Source organism: Anopheles moucheti, chromosome 2 (assembly GCF_943734755.1).
Source record: "Anopheles moucheti chromosome 2, idAnoMoucSN_F20_07, whole genome shotgun sequence".
NCBI classification, from domain to species: domain Eukaryota; kingdom Metazoa; phylum Arthropoda; class Insecta; order Diptera; family Culicidae; genus Anopheles; species Anopheles moucheti.
This window is the reverse complement of record NC_069140.1, coordinates 25,081,831-25,102,214: the sequence shown is the minus strand read 5'-3', so window position 1 is coordinate 25,102,214 and position 20,384 is coordinate 25,081,831. Positions and strand designations below refer to the sequence as shown.

Sequence of the window (20,384 nt, the reverse complement as noted above, 5' to 3'; positions counted from 1 at the left end):
GGCTCTTTTTTATCGCTAACGTTTGACAAAGTGTATCTAATGCTCGAACGATGATCTTTCGGTCCCCGATACCGCAAAGTTTAACCTTTATTTTTTTTTTTGACGGTCGATGTTTACGTTCACCGTGGTTCGCGTGAAAAATTGGTGAGACGAGTTCTTCATTACCTGAAGTAGTTTTGAAGTGAAGCAAAATGGTAAAAAGTTACAAGTTAAACAATCCACCCTCAAAAAAAAAAGCAAAAGATCCAAAAAGTAAACGTGATGTTATTAAATTTCCCATCAAGATGACATTCTGTTAGCCAATGGGTTTGAACGATGGGTTCGGCGGCCAATTCGTTAAATTGTGTTTCCCACAACACCGCACAGCACAAACTTTTGAAGCGGTTCCCCTAATGCGGGTGCCATCAGTAGCGTGCTTTGTGCCGTGGAATCAAAAGTCTAAACATTCCGCACAAACTTCCATAACGCTCAAAACGGCGCTTGGATTTCGCCATTCTTCAGATGAGCCATTCGTTCGCGTCAGGAACTACGAAGTCATCCCGATCACCGTTCGCCAATCGGATTTGGCAATTTCCGGTTCCATTTGCAGGTGGGAATTTTTTATTTCCAGCATTTCTTTGCTGCCTCTGTGCAAGGGAAACGTCCGCCCTGCTTCCGGTGATTTGTATTGATCTGTTCGTTTCATTTCGCCACGCTAGTTCGTGTCGTCTGCAGGCGCAATAAATAAACGCCCAGAAAATAGACACACATTGACGGGGCGAAAGTTTTTCTCCTACTGTTGTTTGGAAACGATTTTTCCACTTGTTTGCTAAAGTGTGCGATTTTTGTGTGCTTCGAAATGATTGTACAAATCTGCTTCAATCGGCAAGTTTCGCGAAACGCAATAGTGAAACTTTGAGCTATTTTCTAAACAGCAAAGACCCCTTTTTTAACAAAGAACAAAACAACGCAACATAATCAATCAAAGGCCCATTCCTATCGGTGTTGAGACAAAGCACGGTTGCACATAAATCATCGATTCACGAATACGCGATTAGCCGTTAGTAATACAAATTGATTTACTTGTGTAAATGATATTTCGATCCCATATCTCACACCGGCATCACACACGAAGTGTTTGTTTGTCCCGCTTGGGTTGGTCCAGTTTTGCCGAATCGTTTGGCTGTAGCAGATAAATCAAAAAACAAAAAACAAAACCTGGAAAAAGACCAAGTTTTGTTCCTGCGTCCCTGACCGGAACGTTTGTTGCTGATGCTAGTGAGAGATTTATTGTGTGTGACTTATTGGTGGTGCGATAACAGCGATAAGTCATGGATAGAAAAATGTTTATATGTTTTTTACGCTGGACCACGTAAATCTTTTAAATGAACAAAATTCAAAGAGCGAAACGGTCAACGATGGTCGGCAAAAGTAAGTAAATTGGGAACAGTTGAGCCACTTGTATGTCATTTATTAACGTCGCGCGCTTCTCAGACCCATCTGTGGTTAAATGTACAGATATCGTTCTTGTTGCGCCGGACGACTGCTTCGGGCAAATGTTTGTCGCCTGTCGGCCTATCCTAATGCGGTTTAAGATTATTTATGGTAGCACGCAATTCATACAAGCTCGCTACAGTACAACAGACGCGGAGAAGCACTTCCACTAATTGCTAACCATGCGCTCATTAAAACAATCGTTTGTTGTTGTTGATTGAAAATAATGTACTAATTCCCGTACGGAACACAGTTTTGGTCGACCACCTGCGAATTGCTTGGTTTATCACTCCACTTGAACTGACTGTGACTGTGTCCAACGACAATGGAACGGAAGGCGACGAAACAAGCGACATTTGTTCCCATAAGTCGCATCAGAAACGTTGTATTACTCGTCCCGTGAATCAGGATCACTTTCCTGCCCCAGAATTCCAGATATCCCGGTGAAGTAATCCGGTACGAGCGTTTAGAATGTCATCTCCGAACGGGATAAATTGATAGCCCGATCATTCGCTTGGGAGGGGCTTAGAGCTGGAACTGGGAATGTGATTGCATGAAATTTGTCACTGTCACTAGGCGTGCTGTTTCGGTAAGTTCTTACGATGTTCCTGTTATTGTACCGGTTTGTTGCTGCACATAATCCATCAGTCCCTGTCATGTTTTGGCTGTCGAACGTGTCATTAGCTAGAAACTATTCGTAACGTTGGCAGAAAGTGAGTAAATTTAAATTAGCATCCAGCTAAGCGTGCCATAATGCTTTATTCAGCTGCTAAGAGATTGGTTGGGGCAATAGGCAGAGACAGAGAGAGAGAGAGAGGGATAAGCTGTGTGTTTTTGTGGAGCTTTATTTTTAAATATTTAACAAATCGTTCTGATCAACCGGAACAAACCAATAGTCCCGTCTTATCTGACACGTGGCACACTGTAAAAAAGGCAAAGAAAAAACCAAACCTGCCACACATTTGAATATTCGGGCGATAACGAATTCATAAGCCGAAAGATCTTTTTGCTACTCTTTGCGCGTCTGAAACAAAGCTATCTTACGATTTTTCGCTTGTAGGTCATTCGATTTCTTTGACCAAACTCGCAGAGCGCACGTTGAGAGATGCTTGCTTGAATTATTTATGTAGCGCGTGCTGCTCGCACAACAACCCACCCAAAGCAGCGATGATCTCAGCGAACAACGCAACCAAAAGGGTCGAAACTCCTTTGCCGATCGAACGATAGCACGTCACAAGGGAAAGCCTGGTTTGTACAGCGGACTGCGAGCTCGTGTCGGTAACGGGAACGAACCGGGACTTTGACATCTCTCGTGAAATGGTGGCCCAATTCGAATGACTCCTCACCTGCAGCGAGCAGCCATTCCAAGCTGATTGGGCAAAACGAAGCAGCAGATGATTGATATCGGAAGCATTGGGAAAAGAATTCGGATGCTTAGCATAACGATCGTATCTGGACCGCTTGCTGGGTGCATCGGCACACTAAACGCGAAGCGCCTAAAGCCGGCAAATAACATATCACATTGAGTGTCACATTGCATTAGCCCGGTTTATCTACTATCCGCTGAAGCTGAAGCGTTACGATAATGAGCTTTAAACTTTGAGTGCAAAATGGAAGCCAAAAAAAATTAAAATTCAATCAGGCCTATCGGACCCCATTCGGGCACTGCGTACCGTCGCAAAGCCATTCTGTTAATACAAAGCGGCTTCTACTACGACGTAAGTAGATGATATCATTTACAAAAACCGGTTACCCATCAAGGTATTCATTGGGCAGGTGTTGGGTTAAGATTCCAACAAAGTTGCCCATCGAAAGGACCATGGCGTATCAAACCTTTTAGCATGGATTAACCAGCAAGATTAGGCGGAGGTGACTTCGTACAGTTTGCGCTTTTGATAATTTTGAGCAGCCACTTACAGACGCTAGGTTCTCTTATTCTAGAAGAAGTGTCATTAATCCTTACGATGTAAATTCAACTAGAAGAAGAACTAATTAATACAGAGCAAAGAGGCTTAGACATAAAATTCATCAACAGAATGTTAAAATTTTCAGAGCCTTTATGAAGTATTTTAGATTTTGTATATTATCTTCAGCTCCGAAGAAACGAATACTCGACCCAGACCGGATGGGTAACTTTTATGGCACTCGCTAAATGACCGTTCGGTGTCAAACGAGCTGCTGGACGTTGAGCTTGGTCAGTGTCAGACCAATCGATGCATAATTTATTAGTTGATTGTCAACCGGGTGGGATTATGGAAGCTTTATCCACGTTACGCTTGTCTGCAATTCTGTATGCTTGCTGCGGAATGTGCTTAAATTATGAATATCGTTAAACCATAAAATCCCAGTTTTGATTTTACAAATAAAACAAACATCTTTAGAGTGGAAAATGCTAAATTCCCCAGTATACTAACCTCACACTTCCTGTTCTGACCGAGGGCTTGCTAGAACACTTTCAGAATATAAGCGTAACATAAACAAAAAGCATCACGAATACGCAAGTGGGTTTCGGGTTTCAATACCGGAACCTTCATTCCTGGAACGGTTTGTGGGAATGTTTATTCATCACTTTTCGGAGCACAAATCTCCGAAAGATGGCTTATTGTCAGCATGGCGTTGATGGTGCCAGCCAGGCCCCGAAAGCATTGTACGAGCGGGGTTGAACCGAAAAGCTATCCCATAATCTTGGACGGAAGATGAAATGTACCTTTTGGCAGATACACGCAACTTTACCAGGTTACGGATGCTGTCAGTTCACTTCGGGGGATTCGGTTTTCGTTTTTTTTTTCGTGTCAAGCGGCAAATAGCAACACCCACATTGGGTTTTGACGCTCTTGACATTTGAATGCTGCGTTTTTTCTATTCACCAGGAGAAATGTTGAACGGTGTGGCATGCTTTGGTGGTGTAGCCATGCCTCTGAACGAACGGATCCATTCCGGGGGGTTCATTCGGTTCATTGTTCAGAGCAGGAAGGTTAATATAGTTGGGCAAAAAATATGCACACTTTTTTCGAGAAGAAACACAAAACACAGTGATAACGTTAATAAAATGATTTTATTATGTTTAAATCCAATAATAAAGACCGAATAAGAGCAAACAGCTCTTTCTAAGTCCGTTTTTGCTGTTTTTTGTTTTGTTTCCGAACGGCCCAGCGTGACCCAGCATTCCTGGGGTGAGCGTATTTACGGAGCCGCTGAACATGAGTGGATCGGACCCACAAACCGGCTTGAAGTTGACCTCGAACTTCGTGATCGCCCTGCTGTCAGGTACCGCAAAGCAGCCCCCCAACATGCTTGGCAACATCAAAACACAATAACGGTGGTGGCCCGAACTAGGTTTTTTTTCGTTTTTGTTTTGCCGAGGTCAGTTTGTTGCTGTTTGCAGTCTTAACCCGTACCGAAGTGAAATGTCATCCAAGATGATGGAGCTGGTGGAAATTGGTTGGGTTTCTTTTTCGTGCCGAGCACTGGCGTACCCGATCTCTGTGTATCTGGGCGATTCCCGTAATTACATTTTCCCGAACAAGAATCAGCAATTGATTGATCAGTGGCAAACCGTGTAAGGGTGGTTGCATTTTGTGCGGGGATGGGGCCTAGTATGATCGGACGTTGTACTTTTACCCGTGCAATTAGAGTCGCGTTTGAAGTAAGGAATGCTAGTACTTCGGTTATTTGGTCGCACCGTACACGGGATACCCTTCTGTCGTTGACCAAGAGCACTGCAAACTTTTCCAATTGCTTGTTTTGATATGTTATCGTCTTGATGTGGGTGTGGGTTGAAGGTATGTTTGAGATTTCTTCATTTCCAATGTACAAGGTTTGATGATTCTTTCTACTAATTTACTTCATTTTGACCCTGTGCTTTTGACGCCATTGAACGAATTGAAGACGCTATGACCTCTACCGTACCATTGTTTTAATTGGGAACAGAGAAGAAGTTGAAATGAAGTAGCATTAAACGTTACTTTTAAGCTGTAAGATAAAAGCATTGTTTTTACCTTCTACTAATTTGATTGCCTAAGCTTTTATGCTACTGAGTTCACAAGAAGCAAAATTCGCCAAGAGATTAATCCGCAATTTTGTTGTATAAGAGCTTTAGCTCACCAACTCTGAAAATGCAACTGGTGATGCAATGGTTCGTACTGTTTGGTAATAAAGCAACGCCAATTATGTGCAGTAATAATTGTTTGTACTGATAGTTGTTACAACATAGATATGTCCCTTTTTCAGTATTTATTCGGAAAAAAGTGTGTTGGTATACTATTCGAGCAGCTACAGGATCAGTAAATTTGGGACAGAAAGATTGATGGATCATTGAAAATGCACTCCGGGTATATGGCATCCCTCGGTCTACTATTACAGTGCTTCAAATAATTATTCGGGTATCTGGTTCTGGTTAATTAATTACAATCCTAATTACGTTAAGTGACAAAACCCCGTGGCTTCGCATTAACCTCTTAAATAATGGCTGAAAAATTATGACACACATGAAACTGAATTTTAAAAAGTTTTAACAATCTTCTAGCTCTCCAAAAGTGTTTTAAATAAATTACAAAAACAAATGTCTATATAGTTATGTTAGGCCCTGTACTGTTTTTTTTTCACGCCATTTACGATAATTTCCAATCACTGACCGACACTCGGACATTTTTTAATGTTTTAAAATAAAGCTAGATATTAAAGAAACTTCTAGCTTTCTTAATCGACGAAAAGGGCATCGTTGCTGGACGCAACACAAGCTGACACTCGCATTGCTTTTGATTAAAATATTTTCATGCTTTTCTATTCTAAGTGGATGATAATAAATTGTATTAAAAACATTAGAAATTATATTCAAAAACTCTAGAGTTATTTAAGAAGTTTTGTTGCCACAACATCCAGCAGGTTGCCATTTTCCGATTCAGCAGGTGAGCAGAGCAACCACCACTAAAAAGCTCCATCACGTATACAATGAGCATGAACAGTCCCATAAATCCAACCACCCTATTCACGCTGGTCAAAGCAACCATATCGCTTTTATTTTCCTCCTCCCAATGCGCCATCGCGGTGTGACCATAAATTGTTTCCAGAAATCGGCGCTCTGCCGACCACCCGACAAGTTCATAAAAAAGCTCACCATTTAAATCGTAAATGATAATTCATACGTTTGCAGCAAAACGAACGCAATGTTACACCGTCCGGCCGGCGGAAGCGGTACAAATTTATGATACCAAGTGCACCAGTAAGCATTTATTAATTACCGAGAGAGATAATCGTTTATTTCATGGGGGGATTTATTCAATTCCACCGTTGTGGAATGTTTTTGTTCTACGCGATCCAGAGCGAAAAATTGCATGGTGCGCAAAAATGGGTTAGAAATTGAATGCTTGCGTAATGAGATCATTGCTGAATGGAAAGTCGATGTAAGGATGATTCATCGTCCATACTTTTGTGGCAAAAGTTTCATTATTCTCGATTGAAAACAGTAAAAAAAGATTACATTGAGCACTTTTTAATGCAATGTAACACAAGTTGAACAATTCATTTATTCAACTATTGTGCTCAATCAGTGCATTGAAACACTCCTCCAGTAAGTACGGTGAAACCAAACCCATTCGAAATCATTCTTAATTCTTCGGTAATGCAAAAGTACAACTTTCTCCTTGCGCACTCTGGGTGTGGTGTGAAAACTTATCCGTTTCTCCATTACTCAAGCTAATGAAGTTGGCCATCTCGTCGCGCTCTCGCTTCCATCCGTCACAATGCAAACGTTGTGCATTTGAAGCGTGGAATTCATTCATAATATGTCATTCACTGTGCCCTTTAACCTGCCTCCGTCCGCCGGAAGTGGAAAGCTGACTGAACTGTCACCACAACAGCACGGAAACCGCCAACGAACCCGTCGGTCGGGTGGATAATGTCGCTGACACGCCTGTGTTGCTGTGTTGGTGACGTTGATTAAAATTGTGCCACCCATCATAGGAGTACCGATGTTATGGCTGGCATTCCTGTTTGCGTGCAATGCAATGTTTATCAACGGCGTTGCGCGCTCGCAGTACAAGTGAGGAGTCTGATACGAATGCGAGGCAAGACGGTAATTGCTCACAAGCGTACTTTGCGAAAAGGATGCGTGCCAGAAATCGTCGATACGTTAGCAAACACGTGCCACCGATGCCTGATGGTAAGGGATGAAAATGAACTTGGTAAATGGAGTTTGGGAACCATTTCCTGGTGCGCTCATGAAGGGACGTCTCGTTTTAACTTTTGAATGCAATATGTTTGGCTGATAACCCAGCATACCCTAGCATACCCATGAGCGTTCAATGTTCGTTGATTGTGTGGGACTGTTTGCTTCCCGCTAAAGTGACATGCGAGTTTTTTGTTTTAAATTTACATGGCATTATACGCTAGCCAAGTGTTCAAATCCGAGATGGAAAATCCTTTCTTTATGTATTATTTTGTTTGTTCGATATGGATAAATAACACGTTCCGCATCGCGTCATCCAAATGTGGGTGACGCGAAAAGTTTCCCAGGAACTCTCGTGTGGGTGACGCTCTTGTGCACTTAGAATTTAAATTTCGTTTGCATTTTTGGGAACGGAACATTCAGAGCTAACTCTTTAGTGTAAATTTGAAATGAACAACAAAACAGTGTTTGATATTTGATATATAATTTGATATATATGATATATATATTTGAATATTTGATATATAAATATCGAATTTTGTGCTAAATTAAAAAAAATGCTTTTTTTCTCCACATCATTCGTGATGTGTTTCTTTCGTGCAATTTTCGACTTTATCGACATTAAATGAAGAGAAATACCCACGCAGCTACGTGTTATTGATGGTGCTATAATCCAAAAAGTTGTTGTGCGTTACGTTACCGTTACGTTACGTATCGCCCAAGTATGTGAAAATATATCCTACCTACAGCCCAACATAATAACAAACAGTTTATTTTGGCACACACGGTGTAATAATAAATCAAAAGTAAGTAAGGAATTTCCTCCCTAATTACTAACCGCCCACCCCCCACCCCAAAAACAACGGTAAAGTTACTGGTGAGGAAATTCGAAACTCTATTAACCCGTAACCCGTATTCAGCTGCATACGTGTCCGAAAACCCGTCGTTCGTCGCGGTTGCTCAACACTCTATCTACACAACACTATCATGTAACCGCGATAATCCACGGCACTAACGACCCAAAACAGCTAGCGTCCCACGCGCACCAACCTAGTGACCGGTAAACAGTGGAGAAATATGATTTACTTACTATAATAACATAAAACTTTTATTTTGCCTTTTCCCACTCCCCCCTTAGCAGGGTGGGTAAAACTTTACCGGAACCCATTATGACAGTATGGGTTCCACCAGATTCGCCTTTTCGGTGCCGCATCGGTGCACAAAGGAGCTAAAGCTCACAAACACGCTTCCTTTTTTTTCGTTGTTGTTGTTTAGCTTTGTTCTGGTCCAGACCACTTCCCAAAGGGTCCCTTATTTCACCGCACAATTACCATATACCATATAGCGCTGGATGGCTGGATTCGATCAGCACCGGCAGTAGAGCAGGTTGCCCAGAACATCCTTCGCTCCTTGGTGAACCATTAATTAAGCAATTCATTGACGTTCGGCTAATAGTTCCTTCCCGTTGGGGACCTCGTGATGAGGAGGGTGGGTTATGCGAAATTCCCGACACACATGCGTACGTACGCGCACATGTGGGCGCCAAAACCTAAGCGAACCAATAAAAGTCAGATGTTTCTTACGCCCCGCTGGACGCTTATCGATAGTTATCCCCCGCGGTAGGGGCGGATATTGGTGCGAGCGGTTGAGATAGTTCCGCACGGTACCAACCAAGCGTAGGGTACACAAAATTATTCATCCTAGGTGGCCTTTTGACGGTCCTGCCGGAGGAAAGATTCAAAGGTGGAAAATTCAATTATAACTTTCATCAACAAAACACGAAGAAGAGGAAACAGAGGAACCAATAACAACAAAACCAAGATGAAACAAACACACAACGCACTGATATGTAGTTAACGCCCTCCCAAAGGGTCCAACGTTTGGAAAACATCCGCAAGGAAGCTGTCACTCGTTTTTTTCTGTCCTTCTCTCGCTCGCACCCTACCAAAAGGCTCGTAAAGATGATGTTGTAATTAACTTTCACAGATGATTAGAGCTTTTCTAGGTGAGAAGACATATATTTTTTGCTCGTTGTCCGTTGCTACCCGTTCCAAGAACCATTTGAGGGTCGGGTAGCCTTGAATGTCTCGAGAAGTTTCATCATTTGCCCACGGCGTCACCTGGAACAACGGGCCAGCATCAAAAGGATGACTAACGAGGTTCGGGATATTGGATGAGGATTGTGCGACAATTTACCACAATTGTGTGGGTGTGTGTGTCTGTGCAGGTTGACTGAAGGGTATATCCGGTCTTGGGATCGCTGAGTACATCGCGGCATGGGAAAGCTGATGGGAAAGGAAATTCGTTTCCACCAATCGATTTAACCAGATTAGACCGACCAAAAAAAAAGCGAAGGACGTTTGTTCAGCATCGAGTACCCCTGGTGTCACCGAAATTCCCAATTTCTCTGCGTCATCTTGCTGCTTGATCGTGGTGCAATCAAGTAACCACCGTTGGTTGACGGCGCTCCTTCCACCCGAAGTTCGGCGCCACGCGCGTTGGGCACTTTCACGCTAAGGGGTATGTTTGCTGTGGTGGATGGAATCCATTGGTTATCTTTATTGTTTCCACTCATTAACGGCTGCCGCGGTTGCGTGCGGTTAGACAAAAGCGCACCGAAACAAAGTTTCCCATCAAATTACGGCACACTCATTGAACATCTTTTGGCCATTATTTGCGATAAAAGTCTCACTTTTGTTTCTGCTGTTGGGTTTTGGGATGAGATGGCATGATGGAGTGTTGCGTGAGGTAAGCAAAACTCCCACCTCCCCGCAAAAAAAAAAAAAAAACAAGGAAAGATTCGTTAAATTGGATAAAAATCATGAATTGTTTAATGCTTAAAATAGCTCCCACTCTGTTGACAAGTGCGTTTGTTCACAGGTTACTCCCACTGGTAAGGCTACATCAAGGAATTTTGATTTGCCCCAATCATGCGAGCGCCAAATCGCGAATGACGTCAAAGTATAATGGAAGAAATGTAAAATGCAAACACACGCATTCAACCTTCGGATTTCGGGCAAATAGAGCACCGTAAGGAGAATATTAGCTAAACCATCCTTACGGACGAATCTACGCTTGAAGGTAGGCCATGAAATTCATAATATGTTCCGTGGCAATTATTCTTCCAGGGAAGTATTACAGCTGATGCTGCAACAAAGGTTGGTCATATTCCGGCATTGTGCTTTGGCCAAGAGTACAAGACCGACCGAAATAAGCTACCAATCATTGGGTTTGATTGAATCTGTGGCGGCTATGGTAGAGCTATGACTTTGAATAGAATTACTTCCACCAGCAGGACGAATAAATGATTAAATGAAAGAAGATGAACAAAAGATGAATCAATCGATGTCGGGGAAGGACAAAAAATATGAATACACTTGGTACATGGCAAGGAACCAGCAAGGAACCAGCTTCTGTAAGTAAGGTATTAGACCGACCCAACCCGCGTTGCTTCCCTAGTTGCTCGATCACAGCCTTCATGGCTAAAATCATCAGATCAGCGCACGAAGAAACTCATCTCGGAAAGCCAACAAGACGAAGCGAACGAAAATAAGCGAAAGTAGCACTTCTGATTGGCCCCTTCATGCCACATTACATGATCAATGCAAACCGAGCACACTTTTCGGAACCGTTTTTCCCATTTTTCGATGGAAGGTCGATCGTTTCTCACCCGACCCTATTACGAATCAATGGAGCGATGAAGGTTCTCAATTGGACGGAACCAGCGCTTAAGCGTCGGAAAGGGATCGGTCCCCAAAAAACGGCCGGCAGACACGCGTTGCGTGTACTGATAAATATTCTTAAGTGGTTCCATTAAAAGTGCTGCTGATTTGTTAGTCACGACACGGGCGAGCAGAAGCTTACCGGAAGGCGAGTGGATCAAATAAGCAATTATGATTTTCGTTTGAGAAATTCTCGAGAACGACGAATTTCCGTTGGTTTCCCAATTCACGGGTACGGGTGCTGCTTGTTGCTTGTGCAGACATATGCACACACTTCCTTCCGACGGGGGTTCCGACATGGTTTCCGTGCGCCAAGAAGGTGGTGACCTTTTGCATGTAGGAAATGGTACCGGCACGATATGAAATTGCCACAGGACTATTTGCCGTAAACCTGGATCGTTTCGTGGTCTTTGGCGGAACCATGCCAGTGTAAGGGTGCTTCCATTTTATAGCCTTCCATTGAAAAACGGGTGAGAGTGTTTTTTAGTGCCCGATAGCCATTAAATGGCTCACTTGAGCATATTTGACGTTACGAGTGAAGCCCGCCGCGTTAAGAAGCTTTCGCGCGTTTCTCCGGGATATTCGGTTGGGGATGGTGGGGTTGTTGGAATATACGGGCTACAGTTGATGCCTATACAACCAGCAGCCGAGTGTCGGAGATTTATCCAGAATTTCGATACGAGCTAGGAAGAGATTTGCTGAAGATTAAATTGTCGCGAGTTGAATGATGGATTAGTAGCACGGGCCGCAGCATGTAAGTAACGGACGTTGTAATGGTACTCAGAAATACATTAAACGGGTTGGTTTTTCGTTTTTTTTCCCACCATCGGCACCGGAATAGGGTACAGAGATACAGACCTGCACGACTACGCTACGCTTCCCAGCACATAATTACCGCACACCGGTGCATAGTTTGGGCACCAATATGTGAACAGTCTGTGGCATAGTGCAACGTGCCATCCCGACCACTGTGTGCCTGTTGAAAGGTTAAAGTTTAAATCCTTGTCCAAATCGGAGGTCAGAGTTTTGGGCCCAACGTGGTTACGGGTGGACGAAAGTTTACGCTGCACCGCTATAAAAACTGCATCGCATCCCGTGCAGCGATTTTAGTGCGCATAAAGTATAAACCATTTTCGGCAGAAGTTTCGTATTAGTTTCTGTCGTGGTTTGTACTTTGGATCACACCTGGCAAAGTTCACAAAGGCACCGGTGGCAGGGAAGCCATGGGTATGCAAGAAGATGTTTATGTAACGGAGGGCAGTGAGAAAGTTTGTTGTTAAACGCCGGGAGTATGAGATTTTTCTTGTTTACTTCAATAATCCATGTTCACGTTGCTTTTATATCCTTAAGCGCACAAAACCATGTTGTTTTTAACGCTTTATACGTGTAAAACTACTTGCAAAAATTTCAGAACTCAGAATACTCAGAAGAAGCTCTACAAACAATAAAAAGCTTCCTATTTCTTCCCATTTCTTCCCAACAAAGATAAATTGGAAACATTATGACCTAAAGAAAGACATTTCCCCGAAATAAAAAAAAACCAATTAGATCGTCCTGGGGGAGGTCAAATAACATTTGACTAACAAAATGGATACTACATTATGTTGATTTTGTTTTGTTTATCTTACTACCGGAAGCAAGATGAAATTGGGGTTGCGCAAATGAAAATACAACACTCTTCCACTGGCCGGAAAAAAAATTGAAAAACAAAATATACGCAGCACTTATTCTTTGGCCGCTCGTTGCGTTCGGAAAACTGCTTTCAAACCCATCCATAACTCTCTCTCTCTCTCTCTTTTCATTCACTCTCTTTTTGTGCTTCGTATTCTTTTGCTCATGAATAAATTCATAACAAAATGGGCAAATAATATCATGCGAACCCATCGGTTCCGTAGGTCAACGATACGCTCTCAGGCGGCCATGAAAATCTGTCAAAAGTGCAGTTACACAGTCGATCCGTGGCGCGGAGTGATATTTTATTTGTGTTGGAAAATTAAACAATTTGCTGCCCCGATGGCCAAATTGACTACACAAACACCGCAGTCAGCCGACTTGATTAGAGTCAAGCTAGTGTATCATAAAAATGGTAATAAACACTACGCCATCGCACCATGCCATGCTGTGACAAATTTCGCCCCATTTGGAAGGGAAGTTATATCTTTCAGCACCATGTGGTACGGCCATACGGCAAAGATGGCTTTGCAGGGCGTCAGAATCAGAAGTCACAAACGATTGCTGTTAACGAGAGCTATACTATCGGTTGCATGCATACAGACACCACGGGCCGCCGACGATAAGAAAAGGAATGGAAAGCGTTGGCCATGGTTTTGGTCCTGATTGACACTTATTAATTTATGTGCCGTACGTGCGCGTGGATTAAAGCAGCAAAATGGTGAAAAAATAAACGTCATCATAAATCGAAACAACGAAACGACAACTAGTGGATGGTGCGCCGAAATAATGAAGTCCTTTGTTGCTGCAACCGGAAGCGATGAAGCTGTTTTTTTTCTAACAAAACAACAACGATTGATTGACAAGGATATTCGATCCATCCGGAATCGGCGGGGAGGGGGAGTGTTTGATCGTATTTCCTGCTGTCTAATTGCCAGCAAACAATGCCGATCCTCTTCAAACGGTGTCGGAAGTCATTTTCGATTAATGTCTCGAAAGGGCATCGGATAAAAATAACCATGGCCGATTGTGGTACACTTTCCCAGCTGAGTGATTTGACAATTGTAATGAAAAATAATATAAATTCCAGGACGATTTCAAACACATTTGTTCTTTTTTTTCTGTCGCAGGCTACATTCAATATTGGAATAAAACAAGACATGTCTACGAGTGGGATTAGGACTTTCCAATTTGGTAGATGGCATAATAAAACCAAAAAAAAAAAATACAATACATTCAAACATAAAAAAATAAGTAGACAACATACAACGGAAGAACACAAGCAAAGGAATTTGCCACAACGGAAGAACATACACTTGCACCATGTGGATAATCGTTTGTTGGAGGAAAGCCTAGCTTACGGTTTAGCATGCAAACGGATATAAGCTGTTGTATTGCTTTCTTGCACCGTGTTCCCTTTTTTTTGTTGGTGCTGTGGCTTCAAAGCCCAGCATTTTAATTCTTGACTTTTTCTTGCCCCAAGCCCAGAACAGCTTAAAGAAAGCGACAAAGCAAATAACAAAAAATCTCATTAAAAGAAGGATAACATTTCTGGTCAGCCTTTGGTCCGGTGGTGGCCAGCTTAACCCATCGCTCGCACCCACGAAAAAGGGATAGGGAATGTGGTTTTTTTTTTGCACGATAACTTTCATTTCAGAGCTTCCTTGAACCGGTCAACACAATCTGCAGCAATAATACGACCCCCGAGCTTTGATTTCTACGTTTGGGTTCGAATAAAAATAAAGTTTCGGTGTGAAAATCCAATACCAACTTGTTGGTTGTTATTGCAGGGGGCATTGGGTGGGAAAAGGAGGGGGCAACTGCTTAACGCAGTTTCCGAATGCAGTCAATCGTTGCGAAGATTTATCGCGCCACTGTTGATCCGTTAAATCCCGGGCGGAAATAAATTTCGCAAGAATTATTTGGCCCGCGCTAGGAATCGTGTGAGCTCGAGCCCCAAAACGATGGAGGCGCCCGGTTAGTCGTACGGAACTGTTGTTTTCACGCCCCCTTTTTGCGCGGGGTGTATGCGCCTGAATTCTCCGAATTAATGATGATAGTTCATCAATATCGCTTTATCAACTCTCTCTCATGCGCTTGTTGAAGCTACGCTCGAATGAACGCACTTCGTATCGGTGGTCCCAAATGAAGGCACATAATTAATCCAACAGCTCAGTGTCCCGTAAGCGGCATAAGATGGTTGAGCGTTTTACGGCGAAGAAAGTGAGCTTTGAACTGATTATGTACACGCGTACCCCGATGCTCGAAACCGACCCGGACAGGCAGAGGTTTGTATTATAATCAACTTTTCAGCGTGTCGATAGCAATGGGACGGACACTAAACCGAGCAAAGGCAGATCTGAGAAGTGGAATGCAAATTTAGCTGATCTGTTGCAGGATTAATTAGCCACCGTCGGTACAAAACGCGGGCGGTGTCGGTAGTTTGGAATGGAACGATAAGCATGGATTTTCTAATAGGTTTACCGCTCCCTATTCGCTGGGAAGTTTCAACAGCAGAGATTTAATTTTATTATTAATTATACACCTGAGATGGATTTGGTTGCTGAAATTATTGTTAAGAGCTGCCTTAAAGGATAAATTTTGTATTGATAAGGAAATACAAAAAATAAAGATTTTTTTATTTTATATTCCATTACGCTAAAGAACCTCTGTGCGACGTTGTAAAATAGTCACCTAAGGCACGTGGATACATACCAACGCTTTTGCGTTTGATTCTGCGTTAGAAGAGAATCAAACTGAATAAAACATCCCAACAAAGGTAAGCGACAATTCCGGGAAGCCCCATCGTCATCGTGCTGGAGACAATGATGTCCAAGCAAAGACCCTTCGATGGAGTCTAGTTTCGTGCAATTTGCTAATGTACCGTGAATCGGTACGACAGGCGTGTTGTGTGGGTGGATTTTTTTGTCTCTTTAAAAAAAGCACACACCAACAAACAGCAATACATGTATGTGTGCGTGAGGCAGCATCACAAGGTGGTGTAAAAATGTCATCCGGCTCGGGAATGTCGAAATGCCGTTGCGAAGCGATGAACGAATAGCAGAACGAATCACATCGATTTGACAAAAACTCTGGAATGCCACCTGTGGATGGGACATTGGTTGGGTGGAATATAGCTGCAGGAAATATATAAGCCGAGCCCTACCAGGATTTTTTTGTTTCGTTGCTTTGCATCATAAAGGGCAGGTGAGTTTGCAAAACGGATAATGGAAGGAACGGTGCGCCTGGAAGCGCCGTAATGCGTAACGCGTGACATCGTTATTTGGGTAGATACCAAGAATTTATGGATATCCTAGCTGGTTATTTTATCTTTTTTTCGAAATGCACACTCTGTACTTGGGATGATAGAACGAGAGAAGGAGCGTTGTAGAGCGTTAACTGTTATTGCTTTTTGGCATCGAAATAGAGTAAAAACACTGTCAATGCCAATCGTATTGAGCAAGGCTTGGTGGAAATCAGTGTATTAATAGTTACGGTACCGGCGAAACGGCACCCAGAGCTTTCCCAGAAACAATACAATAACAATTTGTGTCGCTAGACTGTTATATCCACATTAACAGCTTAAGCGATATTGCAACAATGGCAAATTTCTTTACAGCGGAAGCGAAACGATCACCGATCGCCGATATGAAGAATAATATTTTTGTCAATTTACTTGAGCTTTACGACTTTGCATTTATGTCCACGGAATTGCGCCACATCGGCATTTGATTTAAATGGATTTCCTCCATCGTTCCATGTCGTTTCTTAACTATGTATGTCATAAAGTGTCTTGGAATCAAAAGTCGTCGCGAGGAAAAATAATAATGGCTTTAATAATGTGCCAAAGCAAGAAGTTTTAGTTCCTCGTCATCGGAGGCCGTTAGCTCAACAAATCAATATTGGGTGTGCAAGTAAATTTCCATCGCTTTTGATCGAAATTTCAGCGCGTGTCATTGCGTTGTCGTGAAGAAGCACTACTGCTGGCATCTAGTCTCACATTCTGGCAAATTTTCCTTTAATACTCGCTGGTTGGTATCGATACCCTGTGATGATTTGTGACGATCCACTTAGAAGTAGTTTGTAGTATTTGACACTGTGAGGGAGTATTTCTCTTTGATAACGATTGTGTTTGTTTAATAAGCGTTTAACAATATCATGCATTCTGTCCCATATGTTTAATGGAGCAAACAATAGACCTCTGTCGCGTTATTCTTCTTACTAAATTAATAACTCTCGCTGAAATTATGTTTTTTAAGAAAATTTTATCCATGATTTCGCTAGAATAAAACACAAAAATCGTGCACCGATAAAAATGTTCAAATAAAATGATTTAATGTACAAGCAGTGCACGAGATACGAGGTTCCTCTTATACGCGGATTCGGAGACACGTGGTTATTTGGAAATGTGAGTTAAACTGAGTTAGTTTATAGCACAAAATCTAAGCAGGAGAGGAAAGAGAAAGAAGAAAAATTGGTCCAAAATAGTATTCTGTGTCATATAAAACATTTGTTTATAAGAATCACCTGACCCGATGAATAAATTAAGTGCAGAGGAGGAAGTCGATTCCGTAGTTTGTTAAGCATAAACGAAATTGTACCAGTTTTCGACGTGGAAATTCGATATACAGAGGATTTTTCCCGGGTTATAGCGGTCCGCTTTAATAGCGTATTTCGCGGACTGCCCCTAATTAATATATGCACGACCAATAAATATAAACGCAATCAGACATTACCCGTAATTGACATCTGTCATGTCGTAGAGTTGATAAATGATAATGACCGGTGGCGTCATCTTTCGTAAAACGCTGGAAACTTTTCTTGCAGAACCAAATTAATGCTATGTTCGCGTGAAAAAGTAATACCTTTCCCAACAAATTATTGGTCCCGTTGTGTGTTTAAAACGTATTTAATTTTTCAACATTAACTATTTGGGACACTATTTATTGTCACTGTTGAATTTTTCAAACATAAAACAAACGTTTCCATCAATGTGTAGGTTACACAATGTCTAAAATACACACTTCTGACACTGTAAGAGCATTAGCACACGAAAGGTTTTCCACGATGCATGATTCCAACGCCAACGCGCTGTTCAACGTTTAAAAATAAGATAATGATGCGTTGTCCAATCCAATAGTTGAAATGAATTTCCAGCAACTTTTAGACTGCGCCAAAACAAAAAAACGAAACCCTTAAAGTGTGCATAAATAAAAACCACCCTATTGGGCAGCGGCAAATTATGCATAAATTTGAATTCAGACAGATTATTTTAATGCCACCGCTGCATGCGAATAATCCTTTCTGATGAGCTTTGTTTTGATTATGTAAAACTTTGTACAAAGCAAACTTTTCTCCAGCATGCAATGGTAGAGTTTTTGTGGTAGGATATTGTTTTTTTCCCCCATAAAGTTCATTTGCCTCTCCGTATTGCAATGTACGATTTGAGCAACTTTAAAGTAGCGTCACCGAGAGTCCGTTTGCGTTTAATGGGGCAGAGCACTAACTGCATTCCGCTGTGCTGGAGCGCATCTCTAAAGGGAAATGATTTCGCAGAACCATAAATGAGGATGTAAATTATAGCAGCACCGAAAAAGGTCCTCGCCATAGTGCTAACGAATTCTAGCGAAAGTCTGACATTCGTTTCACTTTGTTAGCACCAACCGTAAGCGTTTCACGTAAATTATGCACCTTGACGGGCGAACGCCTGTCATTGGACGCGTGCCAGGTACGGTGAGACCGGTAAGTTAGTATTACTTCACGGTAGGCTAAAACATAGCCCAAAAAGTACTAACCAAGATTAACTGCACTCTTCTGGCGGGGCAAGAATGGGCAAGGGAAAAGAGAGTTGGAATGATAAGAGTGCACGGTTCGTTGGAGGTTGGATACGGTTGTACGTTGTTTCAATTAGTAGCTCAGAATGGAAACTTTCTCAGCCTTTCATCCTGCCATAACGATAAGACACAACGCGTGTGGTAATGTGGATGGTGGATGGTAATGTATGAACATGAGTTGGAATAGCTGTTTTTCGGTTTCATATAAGAACAAAATAATTGACCTGGAATCGCAATAAACTTCAGCATTATGCAGAATATATAAGCATACGTCAGGAATTCTTGTCAAGATGTGGCCACCATTTTGTTCCATGGGCAACCGAATATTACCATAATCAGCGTAAATAACCACTTCTGGGTATCGTAATCATTGCGCTTGGTGTTTATGGCGTACGTGGGAAAGACAACAAAAAAAAACTCATTTAGTCTCGCTGCTCGGCGATTTTGTTTCACCATTTCGGGAAGGATTTCGTAGAATTTTCCTCACCGCCTTTACAAATCATTTGCAGCACCACTGTAAAGCGTCAGCATATTGAGCAGACGTTTGCCAAACAAATCGCTTAGGTGTGGTTAATACTTCGTCCGAAAACAGTTTTGTCCCGGGCTGATGCGTAGGCCGTCAAGTGATTATCACCGACATTACATTGGGTCGGTTTTCGATAAACCTACTCTGCGCCTAGATGTGTTTCGGGCTGTCAAAGTCGCTGGAGTTGTGGGTGGACTCTAATGAGTGCGGTTAATGCAAGTTGTGCTAGTCTAGCCGGATTTGCGTCCCGCTTGTCAATCGAGTGGTTAATGGAACGGTTGAGCCCGCTGCGGTAAACGGAAGAAATTCGCTATTAATACTACTTACCACTCATGTGCGAACCGCTGACCTTGGCCAGTATATGTATATGTATGTCTTTTGCCACACTAATGCGCTTACTGATACGCCGACAACTTCCGATTCCGCAACGTTTCAATGTACGCCGCACACCGGCAAGGGTTTAGCATAACTTTTTGGAAGATTTCACCTTCATTCGGTGTATCACCAGACACCCGAAGCGGCACAACCTTGTTACACAGTATCAACACTTACAGTTTACACAGCGCTACATCGCAGCATTTTCACATTACTGCTACGCCTTCAGCAATTGTATTCTTGCTCATATGAATGCAATATTTTCCACTTGACATGTATCACATGCCGGTTTCGGCTGCCACTTTATCATTCGGCGTGTAACAAACAAGCAAAAGGCAAAGTCCATCAGTACGGACTGCTTGTGAAGTATTTTTCTTTTTTTGCGTTTTATCGTTGCTTCTGCTCCAGACAAAGTGGGGAATAATTTTCCACTCAATTTCCACCAATCTATTTCACCACCTTCGTCGACCGGAGGTTTGCTTTCTTTGCGAGTAAGTAATTAATGGTCACTGGCGACGGGAGTGTATCGAACAACGACTCGCACCAGACGCTGGTAATAATTTAGAGAGCTTTTTTTAACACTTACAACACAACACGATGCTTTTGAAATGGACGTA

The 20,384-nt window shown here is 42.4% G+C and overlaps 1 protein-coding gene across 1 annotated transcript in view; it reads right to left on the bottom strand.

Moving 5' to 3' along the window:
• Positions 1 to 19,810, bottom strand: part of LOC128298834 (delta-type opioid receptor-like) — a 33,029-nt gene extending 13,219 nt beyond the window's left edge. The window contains exon 1 of the mRNA XM_053034634.1: positions 19,720 to 19,810. The gene's annotated coding sequence lies outside the window, so the exon portion shown is untranslated. The remainder of the gene's footprint in view (positions 1 to 19,719) is intronic.
• Between the last annotated feature and the right edge of the window lie 574 nt (positions 19,811 to 20,384).